Source organism: Schistosoma haematobium, chromosome 7, assembly GCF_000699445.3.
Source record: "Schistosoma haematobium chromosome 7, whole genome shotgun sequence".
Classification (NCBI taxonomy): domain Eukaryota; kingdom Metazoa; phylum Platyhelminthes; class Trematoda; order Strigeidida; family Schistosomatidae; genus Schistosoma; species Schistosoma haematobium.
The window spans coordinates 8246431-8266104 of NC_067202.1; the positions used below are offsets into that span (position 1 = coordinate 8246431).

Genomic DNA, 19674 nt, shown 5'->3' on the forward strand with positions numbered 1-19674 from the left:
TTTCATCTAGGTGCATACACGAATATTAATTAGCAACTAAATAAAAGTCAAGAAAAATTGCATCTAGATGATTATAAATATTAATTTGACTTGGATAAAGTCAAAGAACCTCTTGTCATCCTATGAAATCTCTAATAGCCAAAAATTTTAGTTTAATCTGCAATCATTAAGGCAATCAACAACACCCTACTGTGAGAGAGGACAAACTAGTTCAGGAGGAAATTAGGAAAGGACGATAGAAGTGGATAGGACACACATTAAGGAAATCATCAGACTGCATCACGAAGGTAGCGCTAACTTGGAATTCTGAAGGGAAACGAAAAAGAGGGAGGTCAAAGTATACAATGGGAAGCAGATATGAGAAGGATGAATAACAACTGGAATGAACTGGAATTGTTCAGGACAAGGTTGGATGGAGTGTGCTGGTGAGTTGCCTATGCTCCTCCACTAGGGGTAACAGGCGTAAGTAAGTAAGTAAGTGTAATCATTAAACATTAATCGATGTAAAAAAAGGTCAATAGCTCTCATAATCTAAGGTCAGTATACCAAGAAAATTACTGGAAATTAAAAAAAACACGAAGATGATGCAATCAAAAGAGACAACCAATTACAAACAAATTCATTAGGATGAACTGATTGAGCATTCGTGCAAAATTGTCTTGGAAGCTCACCAATTCAAACAAGACTTTGATGAAATTAACTAGCAAGCTAATGAAAGTTTCATGATTATATCGTCAGAGAATATTACATTTTCAAAACTGTATGATGCGACCATTGTAGGTAGCTGTTCAATTAGAAAATGTCGTTAAGTTTAGGAAAGCAGACAGTGAATCCAAAGTTATTGGTGTTATCATATCACAACTGTAATATTCTCATGAGTACTATTGAAAAAAACCAAATATAGATATTCCAGTAATTCAATGACGTCTGAGCTTATTTGATTCTACTCCATTTAAAATGTTCTAATATATCACTAAGCTATTAAATTAGTACCCAGATAAACTTAATCAAGCAATGATGAAACTTTAACAAAAGTGGTCATTTTTAAATTTATACACATTTTGATGATAAGGAATATTGCTTGCCTCTTGTCGGAAATCTCAAAGCTTATCAAAAAGGATGTAGTTTAGTTAAGTTAATTGAAGAGATATAATTGAGATTACTTCAATCTGTGAATTGCTTTCTTCTCAGATTGAGTACGTTTAAGAACTAGAGAACACTGGACAGCTATCTTTTTATGGGAAAAGCCTATTTAGCAGTTCACACCCAACATTTCACCAGGGATCAATTCCATAACCATCAAATATCACTACTTGCACTTCACCATTAAAGCACTATGTTGACACATGATAGTACACATTTTCAACGTCAATTAATTCATGATATATAACATGACTATCATCCAATCTGATGGGTGATAAATGTCTCACTTCCAAATTATCTGAACGTCACCGGTCATAACATTTCTCTAAATTTCTGGAATATCTTAAATCAAATCATGGATAAACTGACGACTAGTAAGTCTCCTACAGTATCCCAATGAAAATCAACCTGTAACGAATACATCCTACAATATAATTAATCCTCACTAATGAAAACAAATGTACAGTATATTAAACTGAATGAATGAATTAGTCAATTAGATTCAAGTATAATTTATCCTCTTCTGTTTTAAATTAAATCAATAATTTTTTTGAGATGTATCTTGGAGACATTTTTTTGTAAAATACCAAAAAAAACCAACTTTACAAGTGTACAATGATCAACATTTACTACTGATTAATAAACTAGAATAGTTATAATGTAAAATGTTAGTGATTTGCATAATTGTATTAAATTCTTATATTTAACGTTGATTAAAGTACAAATGAAAATGAAAATTTATGAAAGAAATTCGAAAATTAACATAACAGACTTAACATACTTCACTTGGTATTGTTTTACTTGAATACCATGTGAATTAAACTTCACCCCATTGCACAACCAAGTGGCTATCAGAACTCAGTAGCTAAGTGGATAACGCGATGGCGTTTGAAGTGAACGGTATTAAGTTCGAGTCCCAGAGTGAACATCAACTCTGAGATGCAGATACATCCAGCTGACGAGTCCCGAACAGGACGAAACGCGCGCCCTGGATTCCACTGCTAGCCACTGTTCATCTTTGCTTATAAGACTTGACATACATTATATAAATATATATACATAACAATAAAACTACATTTATGTTGTTTGCTTGTATCTTCCTATTGTTATTTAGGACTGTAAACGATCAGTCATTTGTTGGCATATATGTGCATCCTGTGTGGATCGACTTGATATTGCCTTAAGGCACAAGCTATATATAAGCAAAAATGAATGGTGGCTAGCATTGGAATCCAGGATGCGAGTTCCGTCCTAGTCTGGACTCGTCAGCTGGATATACCTGCATCTCAGAGTTGATGTTCACTATGGGACTCCAACCCAGTACCGTTCGCTTCAAACGCCATCGCGTTATCCACTTGACTACTAATTCCTGATAGCCACTTACTTGCGCAATGGGATTCACTTGGTGTTGCTTGCTTGTATCTTCCCATTGTTGTTTAGGACTGCACTTATATTTAATATTTTTTTATAGAAAAGTTATATATATATATATATATATATATGTAACTGTATAATAGGAACATCGATAGTTAAAATTTACATGAAATGTTTTAACCATCATAGATACTGGACCATTTTATAATAAACTGTCACTCTGGTAACACTACAATGAACTAAGGTTATATTTTAGAAAATTAAGCAAACATCTATCGACAAAATATAAGCTTTAAAACTCTTTTCATAAATTTTCTTAATACATTAAACTTTGGTATATTTGTGATAATTATCAGAATGAGGTTTTTATAGAGATTGTAGTAACTTTAACGGTTGAATTAGTTGAGGTTAAACATTAACACCGTTGGATGCCGGCTCAACAGTCTAGAGGTTATGTATTCGAGCGCGAGACCGAAGGTTTTGACTTCTGGTTCCGCATGCGAGTTTGTTGATGCATGCTGCTGAGGAGTCACATACTAAGACGAAATAATCGTCCCGGGCTTCCAGGATTTCAACTCATTATTTGTGTTAGTTTAAAGAATTTAAAGAGGGTGGTTAACAAGATAAGCTTTTTTTCTGGTTTATAATTGATCTCATCAAAAATCCTAACTGTCAATTTATTAAACCACTTATTGATAAGAATTGAATAAGTTGGGAATAAAAGTAGGAAATGTTAAGTGTTTTCTCATTACTTCACTCATGAAATATCCACTTAAATGTTAAGTATTTGGATGTATTAAGTCATTTGTGTTTAAATAAACATAATCGAGTATAAATATCATATAACCCATATATTATTCAAATAATATTTAAAAGTATTGACCTACGATATACTTCTGACTAGTCGACATTTATATTTTTAATCGTATGACTTTTTCCTTAAAGATAAAGGAAGGCGGCCTGCTTGAGTATTTGGTCAACCTGTTTCTACCCTTTAGATATTTTAATAAGTTATCTAATTTTGTTTATTTTAATAAATCATTATGGCTATTAGTCGCATAACCTATTCAGGGTTCATTTATGAAAAGTTTACAACATTTCTTTGTACAAGTTACAAAAAAGTACAATCATTAGAGATATCGTGGTTGCTGGAAATATTTAGTGAAAAGAATATACACTATTCAAATGTTGATTCCTGGACTATTAATTTCTAGCTGACGACCATTCAATATTTATCGTCAGGATCGACTAAGAAGTAAGAAACGGAAACTTGTTGAAATACTTTGTGCTAAGATTTCTATATTATACCAAAAATATATTAGTGAATTAAGCTAATAATAATAATAATAATAATAATAATAATGAAATAAAAGACTGAAACCGAGCTTCATATCCTGGCAACATTTAATGTTAATGAGCACCTGAGCAAGTCATGTGTTTAGTTTGAACTAATAAAAATAACTAAATCAGTCGGTGACAATCTTAGTTAATCGATTAATTTAAAAGTACATAATTCACTTTTTTTTGGATATTGATATGAGTAAAATTAGGAATAAACTGTAGTGTATGTGTATCTGTGTGTAGGTATGACAGTTTAAACGAAATATGATCTGATCTGATAGATTTATTAACATGTAACAATTTAAGTTGGCTAGAAATGTAAACGTTATCTGACTAGTTAGCTAGCAATGACTTAAAACAATTTATACACAAAATACCATTCAGGTGATACCTAATTGAATGAGACGTAAAACCGTGAAAAATAGAATCATTCTAAACCCCTTCCCTGCAATTTGCTATTATAATCATCATAATTCTAACTATAATTCATTAAGATTTGTATTTCCCTATTGAAGAAATTAATGACACAGTAGATTAGGGAATAACACATTGATGTTTGAAGCTAAATGTATTGAATTCGAATCATTGTGTAAACATCTACACTTAATAGAATGAAGGTAAGTGCAGTCAATTGATAAGTCCCAAGTGAAAGAATAAATTAGTCCTATGTTACCTATATTTCCAAAAAAATTATTACGATTTATACGAAAATTCGTCAAGATTAGAACGAATAGTTTGACAGAAATTGGGTGCCGAGTAAAGAGAAGTCATTATATGTGAAAATTATATTCGAAATAATCTCAGCGATTGAAATTTAAATAATTCCAACGTTTCGTCTAACTAACTTGTCTGGACTTCTTCAGGGTAATAATCGAAGTCGAAATCAATATTTCTTTGATGGTTTTGATTATTACCCTGAAGAAGTCCAGACAAGTTAGTTGGAAGAAACGTTGGAATTGTTACGATTGTTTTACAGAAATCAACACGTTCCAGATTACTATTTATATTACAGCTTAAATACATCTTCAATGTTATTGATATCATGAGTTTTGAAGTGTATTTCATGTTCTAAAGTACTAAAAATACTAAAACTTAACTGAAACGAATTCAAAGTTTAAAGTTATATATGTTATCTGTTGATTCCGATCAGTATGTTTCAATCTTGAGATTGTTAGACTCGACTTGAAGACAAAATAGTACTATAATCTGTCACTACTGTTATCGAAACTGGTCTCAAGATCATCACTATCAATAATGCATCATGAAGAATAGAACATTAATCAATGGATCACTGAATCTGATTTTATTATATTTTTAAGTTAACAACAAGAAAACTAATCAAAATGATAAATAATTAAAACAGTTTATTTATTCAAATCAAATTGAGAAGTATCAGAATGAGGTTTTGTGGGTATTGTAGCAATTTTTAATAGTTAAATTCATAAGTCGTTTAAAGCTAGACCACTATGGAAAACCTGAAAGCATCGAATGGTCGTTTCGTCCTCGTATGGGACTCCTCAGCAGTAATGATCCATTATCCCACATAAACTTTTAAAATAGAACTTCACTCACCATTGGTTGTTTTATAGTTAAATAATTATTAACTGAACAGAACTTCACTTATCATATTAATTAATCCATTTGAATAGCATCTTTCCAACTACATATAAAGTTAATTTATTATTGTCTGGGTTTATTGTATTAAGAGAATGCTCTATATATACCCAGTTAATGCATATTTTGAGGAAAACTCTACATTTTTGATATGAAGTTGATATGAATTACTGAAAAATTAAGTTATCATGATTGTCAAAGTGTGAATATTCACTTCTAGTTTACATCATCAATGTCTATGCCAATAGGTATGAGTGTTTTATGTACAAATGACATGGATTAGATCCATTAATAGGTTATTTTGAAATGAAGCACCCATAAATTAGGGTATATTAGATCTATATTTAACTAAATTATACCATATACTTATTACACAATCAAAATAAGATTAGACTAATGACCAAATTTTATTAAACTTACTTTTTTTTCAGATACTTGTAACTATGACGTTGATCTTTCAACTTGTGAATATCGTAGTTGTTCGTGTTGTCACTAGAGTTTTTATAGAATTTCAAATTTAGTTTTTTTTCTTGTCCTGTATTCTGTTCACCACCCACAAATTACGTATGCACAAATTAATACTGTCCAAGCAATAGTAGTAACAGTATTGATAATAATAGTAGTAATAATAATAATAGTAATTTAATGTTAGTTATTATTTCCAAAATTGGTTGGTTCATAGGTCTCGTCACCAAGGTTACTCGATTGCTTTTATTTCCTTTCATTGGATTACATGTGAAATGGTCATACTTTAATATGATTGGTTGAAATGAGTGCGTATGTGCTTATTTGAATATGAATTGTTTAATGAATAGAACTATCTACGGACAGAGCAGATTTCTTTCTTAATTACTAGAATTATATTGTATTAACTGGGACTGTATTTAACAAAAGAGGATTCAAGTTATTTTCAGAAATACAAACTATTTCACTACACAAACATTTACAACAATAATGAATGTGTGAAAGTAAAGTTATTACAATAATAGTGTCTTAACTTGTTTTGACTGACTGATTGAATGATTAAGGTTTTCAGAACTATAAATATATATGTACTAGAGTAATATGCTTCAAACAATCAGATCACACATATTTATATTCGATAAGTAAACACAAGAGTACAAGATAATAAGTACAACATAATATGTGATCAGAACCAATTTTAAAAGTATTTTCCTAATAGATCATATTGTCAGAAGGGATTTTGTGGAGATTTTAGCAATTTCAATAGTTGAAATCATGAGTCAATTGAAGCTAGACCACTATGGAAAACCTGGGGGCACTGGAAAGCCGTTTCGTCCTAATATGAAACTCCTCAGCAGTGTGCATCCACGATTCGAACCCAGGACCTATCAGTCTCGCTCACGAGCGCTTGACCAATAGACGAAACGGCCGTCCAGTGCTTCCAAATTTTCCATGGTCGTCTAGCTTCAGTTGACTCATGGTTTCAACTATTGAAGTCATATTGGTTTTGATGAATTTATATCTATGAATACACTATCCAAATTTGTTGTCAAGATAAAAGTTACTAAAAAAATTGGAACTGGTAAACATTTGAAAACAATGATTTAACTGATATTTGATGAGCTGTAGAATCCAGGAATTGTTTTACGGACCATATATAACTAATCAGTTGGAATAACCGGTATCTACAAGTTGTTAATCGTGATGGGACTGAAATCACTGATGACCAAAGAGTGACAGATTAATTTTTTGCTAATTCACTAAGCATTTTTCAACACATTGGACTATCACAAACCTTAAATTCTGAAATATCTAGGGAATTCATCCGATCTTCATCGATAACTTGATCGCAGTTGATGAAATAATGATACATGTTATCATAACGTGACCTGTGTGCCTTGTTAATGTATAACGTATGATACCGCCAATTAGAAAGCTGTGAATTATCAATCGAACCTATGACGTATAAAACCCGTGAGAACAGTCTAGAGTCCTTATCGTTCCTGCTTCCTGCCTAGACCAGCCAGTTAAGTCCAGAACACCAATCTCAGCCTCTGCAACATGAATCATTTATTTCAAACATACTGGGTTTATATACCGACCAGACAGACCACATCGTACCATAAAATAGGAAACAACATTTGTAAAAGATCTAGTCAAAAGTGGCTGTGAATGGAGGTGATAGTAATTGATGGACTGGGCATAACTCAAGAATGATCAAATATAAAGCTTATGATAGTATGAACACGAATATACATAGCTTAGCTACTTAACAATTATACGATAAAAATGTACGCATATTATTGGTCCATAAATGGATTCCAAAAGTTACCATTCATTATGCTTATCGGGACATAACATATCTGAACACAGCTTTCAAAATAATGCATTGTTATTATCATCTGCAATAAAATGAAGGCCTCTAATAAAATATGAAAGCCCATGATAGTAGTGTATTAGTTGATCATCAATATAAACTTAGAATAGTTTTAGTCATTAACCGCATAATAAATATTGTGATATCATTTGTGTGAGTCAGTTATGCGACTATGACTAATTAACTCATGATATTTTACATTAGAATGTCACGAATCACATAGTGATTTCCACTTCCATTATGAATGACATGTTAGCAACAAATGGGGTAATAAAGGGAAATATAAGCCTTGAATATTCATTCTTTTTTTACTTCACTTTACTTTCGATGAATATTTATTTTAGTGAGAAAATTCTTTCATTGTGTTTCATACAAGCACTAACTGCAAGTTCCTTTAAAACACTTATTACTGCAAACAATTAGATGACAGTACATTTTATAAAAATCTTCTCTAGAATTACTTTAAAAGGCCTAAAGACTAGTCACAGAGCTATTTCTTACTTTACAATTTCCTAAAAGATTTCTAAAAACTCCTACAGAAGCCTTTTCTAGGGTTACTGTCGGTTCCGAGCCTGTGAAAAGGAGGAGGGTTGGATATGGTGTTATCAGTTTTATTCCGTAAAAAGGAACCTTGCTAAAAAGTCGCTAACCAGGAACAACCATTTTGACTATTTAAACTCTGGGTATCTTACAAAGAAGATTTATGGTTCCTCAACGTGAAAGCTGACATTCTCCGAACATTTTTCAGTAATTGTAATGTATACGATCTTCATCTTTTGAATAGGGTTTTAAAATATTCAAAATTGACTGATTACTAGGTTGTGATTAATGCCATATGTGTCAGGTCTTTTTTAGTGCAGATTGAATTCTGTCGATCACGTTTCAATTTGAACGCTAGTCTATTTACTACAGGAAGTCAGACATGGTCGAGATAGTTCATTGGTAACGTCTCTGAATGTAAAGTTGGGTGAAATGGGATCGGATTCACCATGGAACATCAGTTCTCTCAAGATTACAGGTACACCATATTGATCAACGCCAACTAGGGAGAAACCAAGGTTCAGAGATATTTGTCGACTGTCTATAACCACCACCTATTGAAGTATTCGGTAAAAAGTGCTATGGAACTAGAGTTAACAAATATTTATTAGTTAGCTCACGAATAAAAAATTCTAACATACGAAGATAATCTATGCTTTATACTGATTACTATTGATAAAACAACACCAGGGTGCATACTGTAGTTGCATTTCTTTGCACATAGTAATCAATAATACAACTTGATCAATATACAGTGGTCAAACTCAAGAGCAAGTCTGAACGATTAGATCAAAACAATTTATCATTCTCATTCAATGTAATATCAGTTACATCACCCTACTATGCACTTTTGCTTTGTACAATCTCTGTATTTTATGCTAACTGATATTTGGAAAAGGAAATAGAGTGAATGTCGTATTTGGATAAACATCAAACAAGCACATATTCATCGTATATTCGATTATGTAATCTTAAGATGAAACGTAATTTATATATATACGCTATTAAGCAAAGAAATGATCAAATTATTGATGAGTCTAAGTGTTTAGATTGGTAGACTGGATATTTGAAATAGATTTGCAGTTATTTACACTAATAAGATAGAGCTATAAGTAATCATAATTATATTACTGATCATAGTGAGCATCATCAAAGTTTCTGATGTTATTCAAATTAAAAGTTGCTGATAAGATAAGCTGATTTCTAGGTCTAGTTAACTCTTATCTTTTTAACAGTTACTCATGTGCTAGATGATAATAACAAATTAGATGAATGATGGCTGCACATGTACAATATGCGTCTCAACCAGTACATTGTACGGTCAGTAATCATTATGCATGTTTCATGCTTTCCAGTCAATGATTCATGGTTCCAATGGTTGTCAATAAAGTAAATTTACGAAAATCGCTTACGTAAAATATGAAACAATGAGACTGTTGAAAAGCCTCACGTTCGAGGACTTTCGTAGAATACTTTAAACGACAACAGATCAATATATATATATATATATATATATATATATATATATATATATATATATATATATATATATATATATATATATATAATTGCTGCGTCAAGATAAGCTGAGTTGAGTGTTGTACGATGTCTTCAGAATAAATATGAATAGTCACTCATTGTATTTATTGTGGCATTTAATCTCCTTTAAGTTCTTAAGAATGGAGTGTTATGTCTAAAACACATATAAGTATACTAACTATTTCACACTGGTCAATGTTATGTTGTCTTGTCCAGGACTTCTTAACTATCGACACTAATCACTGAATATACCAGACTGTTATTATGATTACGTAACGTTTGTTCGAATTTCGTTTGCTGGCAAAAAGTGAACTAACTAAGAATGCTCTCACAAGTGCATTTGTCCTAATTAAAGGAAGTTTCTCCGGTAAATAGTCGTTTACTTTGATATTTCATAAATTAGAATCCATTAAAATTAGTTGAAGTATTTCAACTAATGCCGATTTCTTTCCTAGCTTCATTTGTTTATTATTGTCTTCAACTTTGCAAACAATCATTTGAACAGCTTAGTGATTACATTTTTCTAACATAACTGATGGGCCATGAAAATTTATAATTACATTACCCAAATACTAGTTAGAACAAATCACTAATAATGTTCGATCATTATTATGGATCACTTACGTGAGATGATGTTATACCATAGCATTCAATAATTTAAAACTTAAGAGTATGTTATTTAAAAGTTTTGTTACAGAAATAACTAACCTATTTATAGCTAGCTGACTGTTTTTGTTATCGGTAATACAACTCTGATGATGATAATAATAATAATATTAATGAGTGAAATTTATAATTTTCAGTTTGAGGTTGGAGAGACTGCTGAGTTCCACTGAAATCATGAACCAATCAGTGCTGTGGAGTCCGATACTAAGATGAAATGATTATTCAACGCTTCCAGGTTTTCAATGATGGTTTAACATTGGTCGGTTCATGATTTCAATGAAATTAATAAACCGAATGAAATTACGATTCCGTAAAAATACTAGATAACAATATTTGATAAATAACTCTCATTATAACTAAGGATTATAACTGATCGTATAAATGGATGGGATCAGGATGATCATATTATGATTGCACAAAAAATGGAGTAACTAATGTCAAATCAGAGATGGATGTAGATTGGAAGACAATAGAATTGGTTAACAAAACATGAGACCCGAACTCAGTACTAATCGATTCGAACAATAATATATTATCCACTTGCATCTATAAAGAATATCATGACTTCTAATTAAATTGAATTTGTGTCAATTAAGACAGATAGAAATTCAATCCTGAATATCACAACAACAGCAACAAAAAAATGTAAACGTATGCGAAAACTGAACGAGTTCATACACATTTTCGTACGAATGATCCCTAGTTCATATTTAATAAGAAATGAATTGTACTAGTCAATTTTTGTAAGCAATGATGGATAGTGGCTAGCAGTGGAATCCAGGACGCACGTTTCGTCCTATTTGGGACTCGTCAGCTGGATGTACCTGCATCTCAGAGTTGATATTCACAGACTGATCAATTGCAGTCTTAAACCTCAATGGGGAGATACAAGCCAAACAATACCAAGTGTACTAGTCAATATTATGTATTTTGTACAGATCTGTGAGTTGTATTATGTAAATATGTTGGGAAGATACAACCTTAATCTCTAATAAAAAGGTTAGTTTTCACTAAGTGAAATTTCAACTGTATAAAATACAAGTCGATGATAACTTCTGTGTTCATTTTAATAATAAACTCAAGGTCTATGGATTTTAGGTTCTTTGTCAACTTAACTAGATACATTTAGAATTAATAAGAATCAATTATCTACTATTCTTATTTAAGCATACATGAATAGCTCAACAATGTATCATTTAAACAAATATTCAAGTTATATAATAAGAATGAATATCATAATTGTCTTAGTGTATTCATATGATCAACACTTCAGTCCATTTATTTTTTTTATTAGATTATCAGTTCTATAATAGTCATTTGAATTCCTAACGATGAACAGTATCAATTCTTTATGAATTTTGACCACAGTGACAGATTTGAACTTCGTTCAATGACATTTAAAGCTCTATATTTTCTTGTATCAATTCAGTATAAACTTTGTTCTATTTGATAATTATAAACTGTCGTTTAGTATGATCATTGTGTTCCTTGTCTTAAATCACATGAACTGTACTTATTGTGCGTTTTTTTCTTCAGTAACTGTTATCTATTCTCACACAAGTGATACCACAAAGTGTATGTAAAATTTGGTATATAAATTATTTTTATGTGGTTTAAGAATTATGTGATGTTGGGACCACTTTGGAGAAGTATTTTTATTGAGCTAGTTAATCCATCATTCCAACAATCTTGTAGTGTCAGTTACTATGTTTTAAGTCCACATAACTTATTCTAGCTTCTGGACAGGCCAATCTATTTATTCTTCTTGAGTCACGCTTTGACCTTATTAATTATTCACTTATCAACCTTGATTGTTTTTATATGAGCGTATGTATGTACACTTCTTATCCTATTCATCACATGTCTGTAACCTATTTTATCTGACTATAAATATTGATTAACGCTTGATTAAATCGAGTTGGCTTACATGCCTTCTCCACTGCGTGTCATTTCACTTCTCCCTCTTTCTCTTTGTTTCGTCTACCTGGTTGCCTATTCAAATCACTGAGTGTATGAAATATACATATTCAAAATCCATTGTCGTATTCGGCTTGTTTGATTCTGTTATATTCACTAACGCGGATTAACATAATTCAGAAGGGGGGTTTTGTGGAGATTTTGGTATTTTCAATTGTTGAGATCATGAGTTAATTCAAGCTAGACCACCATGGAAAACCTGGAAGCACTGGACGGCCGTTTCCTCGTATTGTGGGACTCCTCGGCAGTTGTGAGATAGTAACTTCTTGAGGACAATGGTGGATGTGTCGCTCAATTTCGTGAATTAGTTGAAGTTAGACATTAACACCGTTGGATACCGGCCAGCTCAGTAATCTAGTGGTTGGGCGCTCACGTGCGAGACCGGAAGGTCCTTGGTTGGAATCTCACGAGGCGAGATCGCGGATGCGCACTGCTGAGGAACCCCATACTAGGATGAGACTCCCGTCCAGTGCTTCCAGATTTCCCATGGTGATCTAGCTTCACTTACTTCATGATTTCAACTACTGATATTATTACGTTGTTAATGTTCACAGAAAATTTATTAACTTGCAAGATATTTATTGTTATTTCATTAAAGTATCTTCTTTTATATACTAGTGACTATTCTGAATCCCTTTACAGTAAGGAAGATTTTTACATTGAATGAATGTGCCGAATTGAAATCTATGTACAGACTGGAATGAGTTAGTTTTCAGTAGATAACCATTGGAATTCCTTACAACAAAACAGTCTAAAAATGGTTGCTCACTATATTCAATAGTTTTTTTTATAAAAACAACAGAAAACTATGTACAACAACAACAGCAACAACAACAACTACTACGGAGAACAAAGTTTTAATAAACATTCATACAAAAATTACAGATAAATCAAACTGTTCGAATGGTAATTAAGAAAATAGATAAGTTGGTTTTCGACAATAAATCGATTCATTTAGAGAAAATGCTATCTCATATTATAGATTTTATAATTTTAAACCCCACCCAGTCTAGTTAATATTGTTAGTACAAGCGTGGTAAATTCAAACAAATAATATTTATAATAATTGAATTCATGAGTCGATTAAAGCTAAACCACCATAGGAAACCTAGAAGCACTGGATGGATATATCGTCCTAGTACGGGACTTCTCAGAAGTGCGCAACCACGAGCCCGCACGTGGGACTTGAACCCAAGACCTCCAGCCTCGTAGATAACGCTTAACCTCTAAACGAATGAGCCGGGATTCAGCGATGTTAATGTCTAACTTCAACCAATCCACAATATTGCGCGACCATCCACCATTGTTTTCAGTGAGTAACTGACTCTACAACAAACACGGTATTTAGTCAATATCAAATATACTTAGAAAATAATAATAAAATGAGTGTATAAAAGTTCTCAAGTGAACAAAAATGTTGACGCCATGGTAAACATATTGAATCAGTTTTTGTAGAAACGGATAAATATTGTGAATAAACCAATTATTATTTCATTTAATTTCATGAAAACATCATATGATTTGAATGATCTGGTCACATGGCTAATGGATATTCAAGGTTATATTGAATTAAAAGGACAAAATAAGTATTATTTAATGAAAAGACGCTTATCATTATGAAGATAATTTAAGATGGTTACATTGTTGATTTATGGAGACCAATAAGCCTACTCATACTACGAGAATGTTTAATATTACTATAATGCTTGTAAGTCCATTAGTAAGATGGATAATACTCTTTACTAATATTTACGTTCATTGTTGTTAATTCATTCAATAGTTTATAAGTCACATTTGTAAAAGTATAGTAAACTAACAGCCTTGAGTTGACCAATCAAAAACCAAGGTTAAGCATAATGTATTTTGTGCGAAATTTATAGTGTCCTGATTAATAACTTGGGGTTGAGAATAAACTCTACTCGTCTGCGATTTTGATCATAAATCTGGCAACCAACCAAAATGAACCGAGAATTATTACTCACATGATCGTGCTCTATGTTGAAGGGTGTTTCATTCTCTATCGTCTTTGATGGATTACATGAAAAATGTAGAGTTTTCTACAACGAAAATATTACTCTATTATGCTACGGATATGTCAAGTGTAGTGTAGTCTGTCATGATGGAAGAAAAATTATAGCATACCAAAAGTCACACCTCTAATTAACTATGCAGTAGAAATTACTCCAAAATAAACGGAAATATAAGCGTAATCACTGAATAAGCTACACTTAGATGACTTGACAATGTGGAGTTTATCCCCAGCTGATAACACGTATGTTATGATTAATGAAATAAAAATTGGCAATATTTGGTCACCCATGAGCCCTCCTCATGGGTGAACTCGAGGAAGCTCTAAAAAGCTCAGAAAGAGTTGAAGATATTCTATCCAATCATCTTTTGGAAAAATATTGTAGAATGCCTACATGTAGCTTATTGATTGGACAAATGTTAATACCCCTCTCTATGCGGACTGGAAGGCTACAATGATGATTTTGTTTTTAATAAAATCTATAAATACTTGACAATTTTGTACCATAATTGACATTGTTTGGAATAGTATTCCTTTCACTTGTCATCTGTCTTCTCATTTGCCATTTGTGAGGGTTTTAGAGTTCGAGTGCTCAAGTTGTAGGCAGTGTATTAAAAATCTAAGCCTTAGATATAACAAATATTCAAGCTAATACGATAGGTTTCTTGCTACTAGAACATCTCTGAAATATGAACCGACGAAATTCAGTACACAAATGAGGTAACATCTAATAATAAATCTATTCCCATGAAGATTTTTACGTCATTTACTAATCACATCTTTTTTAAGAGTTGTTTGCAGTCTCATTTGGTTTTCCAAATAACAACACTGATATCTTACTTACTTACTTACTTACGCCTGTTACTCCTCGTGAAGGAGCATAGGTCGCTCACCAGCATTCTCCATCCAACCCTGTCCTGGGCAATCCTTTCTAGCTCCGTCCAGTTGTAATTCATCCTTTTCATATCTGCTTCTATTATCCGACGCAATGTGTTCTTTAGCCTTCCTCTTTTCCGCTTCCCTTCAGGATTCCAAGTTAGCGCTTGTCTCGTGATGCAGTTTGACGATTCGCGTAATGTATGTCCTATCCATTTCCATCGTCTTTTCCTAATTTCTTCTTCAGCTGGAAGTTGGTTTGTTCTCTCCCACAGAAGGCTATTGCTGATGGTATCCGGCCAATGGATGTTGAGTATCTTGCGTAGACAGCTATTTATAAATACTTGTACTTTCTTGATTGTGGTTGTTGTAGTTCTCCAAGTTTCAGCTCCATACAGTAGAACTGCCTTGACGTTCGTATTGAAGATTCTGACTTTGATATTGGTTGAAAGTTGTTTTGAGTCCCATATGTTCTTCAATTGTAGGAATGCGGCCCTTGCTTTGTCGATCCTCGCCTTTACGGAGTTCAACACTGATATCACTTATCTTTAATTTGTTCTAATGTATGTATACATAACTTTTATTGTACTTTTTAGGACATTTATTACACTTTTATAGGGAGATTTGTGTAAAAGAATTGTATTCTCATAAAGTAAACTTGTGACACTAAGGTAGTTATCACAGTGTATGAATATATACTACTTATTTCTGTCTTGATAAATAAGATTCACTTACCAAGTAAAGGTTTTATTCACTCAATTTTGCACCATACTGCTTTTGTATGAAACGTTTACTACCGGACCATCCGAACCAACATAGGTGGAGTGAATTTTGAAATGATGACCTATAAGTTAAAAACCGAACGCCTAAACAGTCAAATCATGACTCCACTAGTAGCGTTACATAATAATGGAGTGTATATACGAAATCTTATTACCATATACTTAGTATTTAAATATCGATGTCAAAACATTGTTTAAAATTATTAGTAAATTGGTGGTTTTTAGGTTATCCATATTTCTAAACTCTAAAGATGTAACACATTTGAATACTCCTATTGTATATATTTGTATATAGTTTTCATTTTCTTAACTAGTCCTGCGAAATTAGACACATAATCATTATCCTAATTCATTTTATTATGAATGAGACTAACGCCCTTTTGACCTAACCAAACCATTAAGTTCACTTAGTGGTAAGCCTTATAGATGATTAAATTCAGCTAAAAAGTTGTATCAGGTTGGGGTTTGACCTTGATGAGAGTAGTAACTAGTAATTTCTGTTTTATACATGTCATTCTTCCGCCTAAATCTAGATGAACTTATCAATAGTAGAATAGAATATCTTAACAAAAATGCTGGAAATAAATTCTATCAACAACATAGATCTGCACACAACTTAATCATTGAGTTTGTAGTGACCTACTTTTATCAAGAGAAGGCGATTGGTTTAATGGAAACAATTATTATTATAACTAATTGTGCCAGTGATTTTTTTTACTGTACTTGTTTATTTGACTGTACTAAAAACATTCTTTCATTTCATTGATTGTGACCTTGCACGAATTCGGTTACGCTCAGTAACCACACTTGAAACCTGGCACGATCTCGGTATTGTTTCGATACCACGAGATCGCCAACGAATACATCTTGACTACAGCCATCAACTGCCTTCTGATATTTGGCTTACTGGGGATCTTATCGGTTAACTGGTACGCAACCTTCCTGTAATGGTGATCATAGTCTACTGCGACTCGACGCCACCCTACAAGTTCTTGACTTAAATTGATAGATAGCAAGCTCGTATCTTGAAATGACGTAGATTTTGGCAGACTTTCATTCTCTGAGCTGAATCATTTAAACCAAAGTCATTAACCTCAGCTGGAGATAATTTCTAAGCATTTAGTTTAATGCAGCCAAAATCTTTCAAAAATTAACAAAGATTGTATCGCTAAAAATTAATGATTAGAGGTGATCGTTCAGGAGCTAAACACTAAAGTTCCCGATTTAATACATCGTTAACTTTGAGGTCGATGGGTTTTTCTGAAACGTTACCCACTATTAGGTCGGTTGAAATATAATTACATTTTGCTATTTAGGACCGCAATTGATCAGTCTCATGTTGGCATATGTGCATCCTGTGAGGATCACCTCGAAATAGCCTTCAGTCATAAGCTTTATAGGCAAAGATGGATAGTGACCAGCAGTCGACTCCACTTGTGACTTAAGGCTATATCGAGGCGATCCTCACAGGATGCACATATGCCAACATGAGACTGATCAATTGCGGTCCTAAACAACAATGGTAAGATACAAGTACAACAACACCCAATGAATTTAAACTTCACCCCATTGTACAAGCAAGTGGCTATCAGGACTTAGTAGCTGAGTGGATAACGCGATGGCGTTTGAAGCGAACGGTACTGGGTTGGAGTCCCAGAGTGAACATCAACTCTGGGATGTAGTTACATCCAGCTGACGGATTCCACTGCTAGCCATTACCCATCCTTGCTTATAATTATACTATATGAAATATATATATAGCATTTGCAACATGATAACTCGTGTTATTTGAGTCCTCAGCGTCAGTCAGATTGTAAATTACAAACAAAAATGTACTGGGTTGCCTTAACTATGCCCTCTACTTTAGCAATCTAGTAAATATATTCACTAAATCTATTCTATTAAGGTATCTATTTTACACATGACAAGTGTTTTTAAGCCTTATAAAGAGTTTAATTCTTTTATTGCACACATAAGTTAATCACAAATCTGTTGCGTTATTCAAAGTGATTTCATACTTTCCTAATAAGTTTGACCAGAATAAGTCGTCATAAAATGCATGATTTCCATTCACATAGAAATGGTGAAAATAATTGATATAACTAATTCTGGTGACTAGTTTTCTGTTATCTTAATGACTTATGCAAATGCTATACACAGAATGTAAAGTTATGATTTCAAATAACTTACCCCTGGGTAGATATTCATCTCTGACACTAGTGGTCACTCAAGTATTGTTCGATATTTTAGATATTACTTGTCTACTCAGTTGTGAATTGATTACCTGAATAGTTATAAGTGTGTAATTAATAGAAATTGATAGCTAATATCCATGTGTAAACGGACTCTTTGATATTATAGTAATTTAATAGTTGAATTCATGAGCTGATATCTCACAACAGACCTGGTTGAGCTCCACTGGTCACGGCTTCTCACTAGAAATCCAGGAAATGTACTTTGAAGTCAGTCACTAGTGAGCAGATGATAATTATCAGAAGGGGTTTTGTGGAGATTTTAATAATTTCAGTAGTTGAAATCATGAGTCAATTGAAGCTCACTGAAGACAATGGTGTACGGTGGCGCAATTTCGTGTATTGTTTAAACTTAGACATTAACACCGTTGGATGCCGGTTCAGTGGTCTAATGGTTAAGCACTTGCGCGCGAGACCGGAAGGTCCTGGGTTGGAATTTCACGAGGCGAGATCGTGGATTCACACTGCTGAGGAGTCCCATACTAGGATGAAACGTCCGTCCGGTGCTTCCAGATTTTCCATGGTGGTCTAGCTTCAATTGACTTATGATTACAAAAATTTAAATTATTAAATAACTGTCAAATTATCAATCATACTGAAAAAACTGTAAACATCTGAAGCGCGTATGTATTCGAATTGCTTAAAACTTAGATTAAATTTGAGCATTAAATAACATATCGTCACGGACTGACAGCTGATGAGAACTAGGCAGTAGTGGGAAATAATAGTAATAAGACTCCTTGGCAGAGTTCATATGTTACCCCGTTAAAGAGAAAAACTCTTTCAGTGAGCACTCAACATGCAGGATTTACTACTTCTAGGTTTCATGGTACAGAAAATACATTGGAATATAGGATATTATCTAAGAGTATCGATCTATTAGTCAATTTAACTAAAACCATTAAAAGTTATAGAACTGATTCTAGAGGACGTTTAGTGTTCACGTTAGATGGTGGTTGGAGGTAGTCGACAGGAAACCCTGGACCTGGGTTTCGTGTTACTTAGCACTCGTCAGCAAGGTGTACCTGTAATCTTGAGGGAACATGGTCGATAGCATTCGATCTGCACTAAATAAGGATTTGACACATATGACATTGATCACTACCCAGTGATCAGTCAACTGTGAATGTTCACGTTTCAATGAAAATATAAACCATAATTAAAATGTGAGTAAAATGTTCGTTGATTATAAGGATAGTC

General features: G+C 32.8%; 1 protein-coding gene across 1 annotated transcript in view; it reads right to left on the minus strand.

Annotated features, from left to right (window-relative positions):
• The window catches only part of TSPAN5 (Tetraspanin-5), a 44963-nt gene extending 38425 nt beyond the window's left edge, over nt 1–6538 (minus strand). The window contains exon 1 of the mRNA XM_051217916.1: nt 5893–6538. The gene's annotated coding sequence lies outside the window, so the exon portion shown is untranslated. The remainder of the gene's footprint in view (nt 1–5892) is intronic.
• Between the last annotated feature and the right edge of the window lie 13136 nt (nt 6539–19674).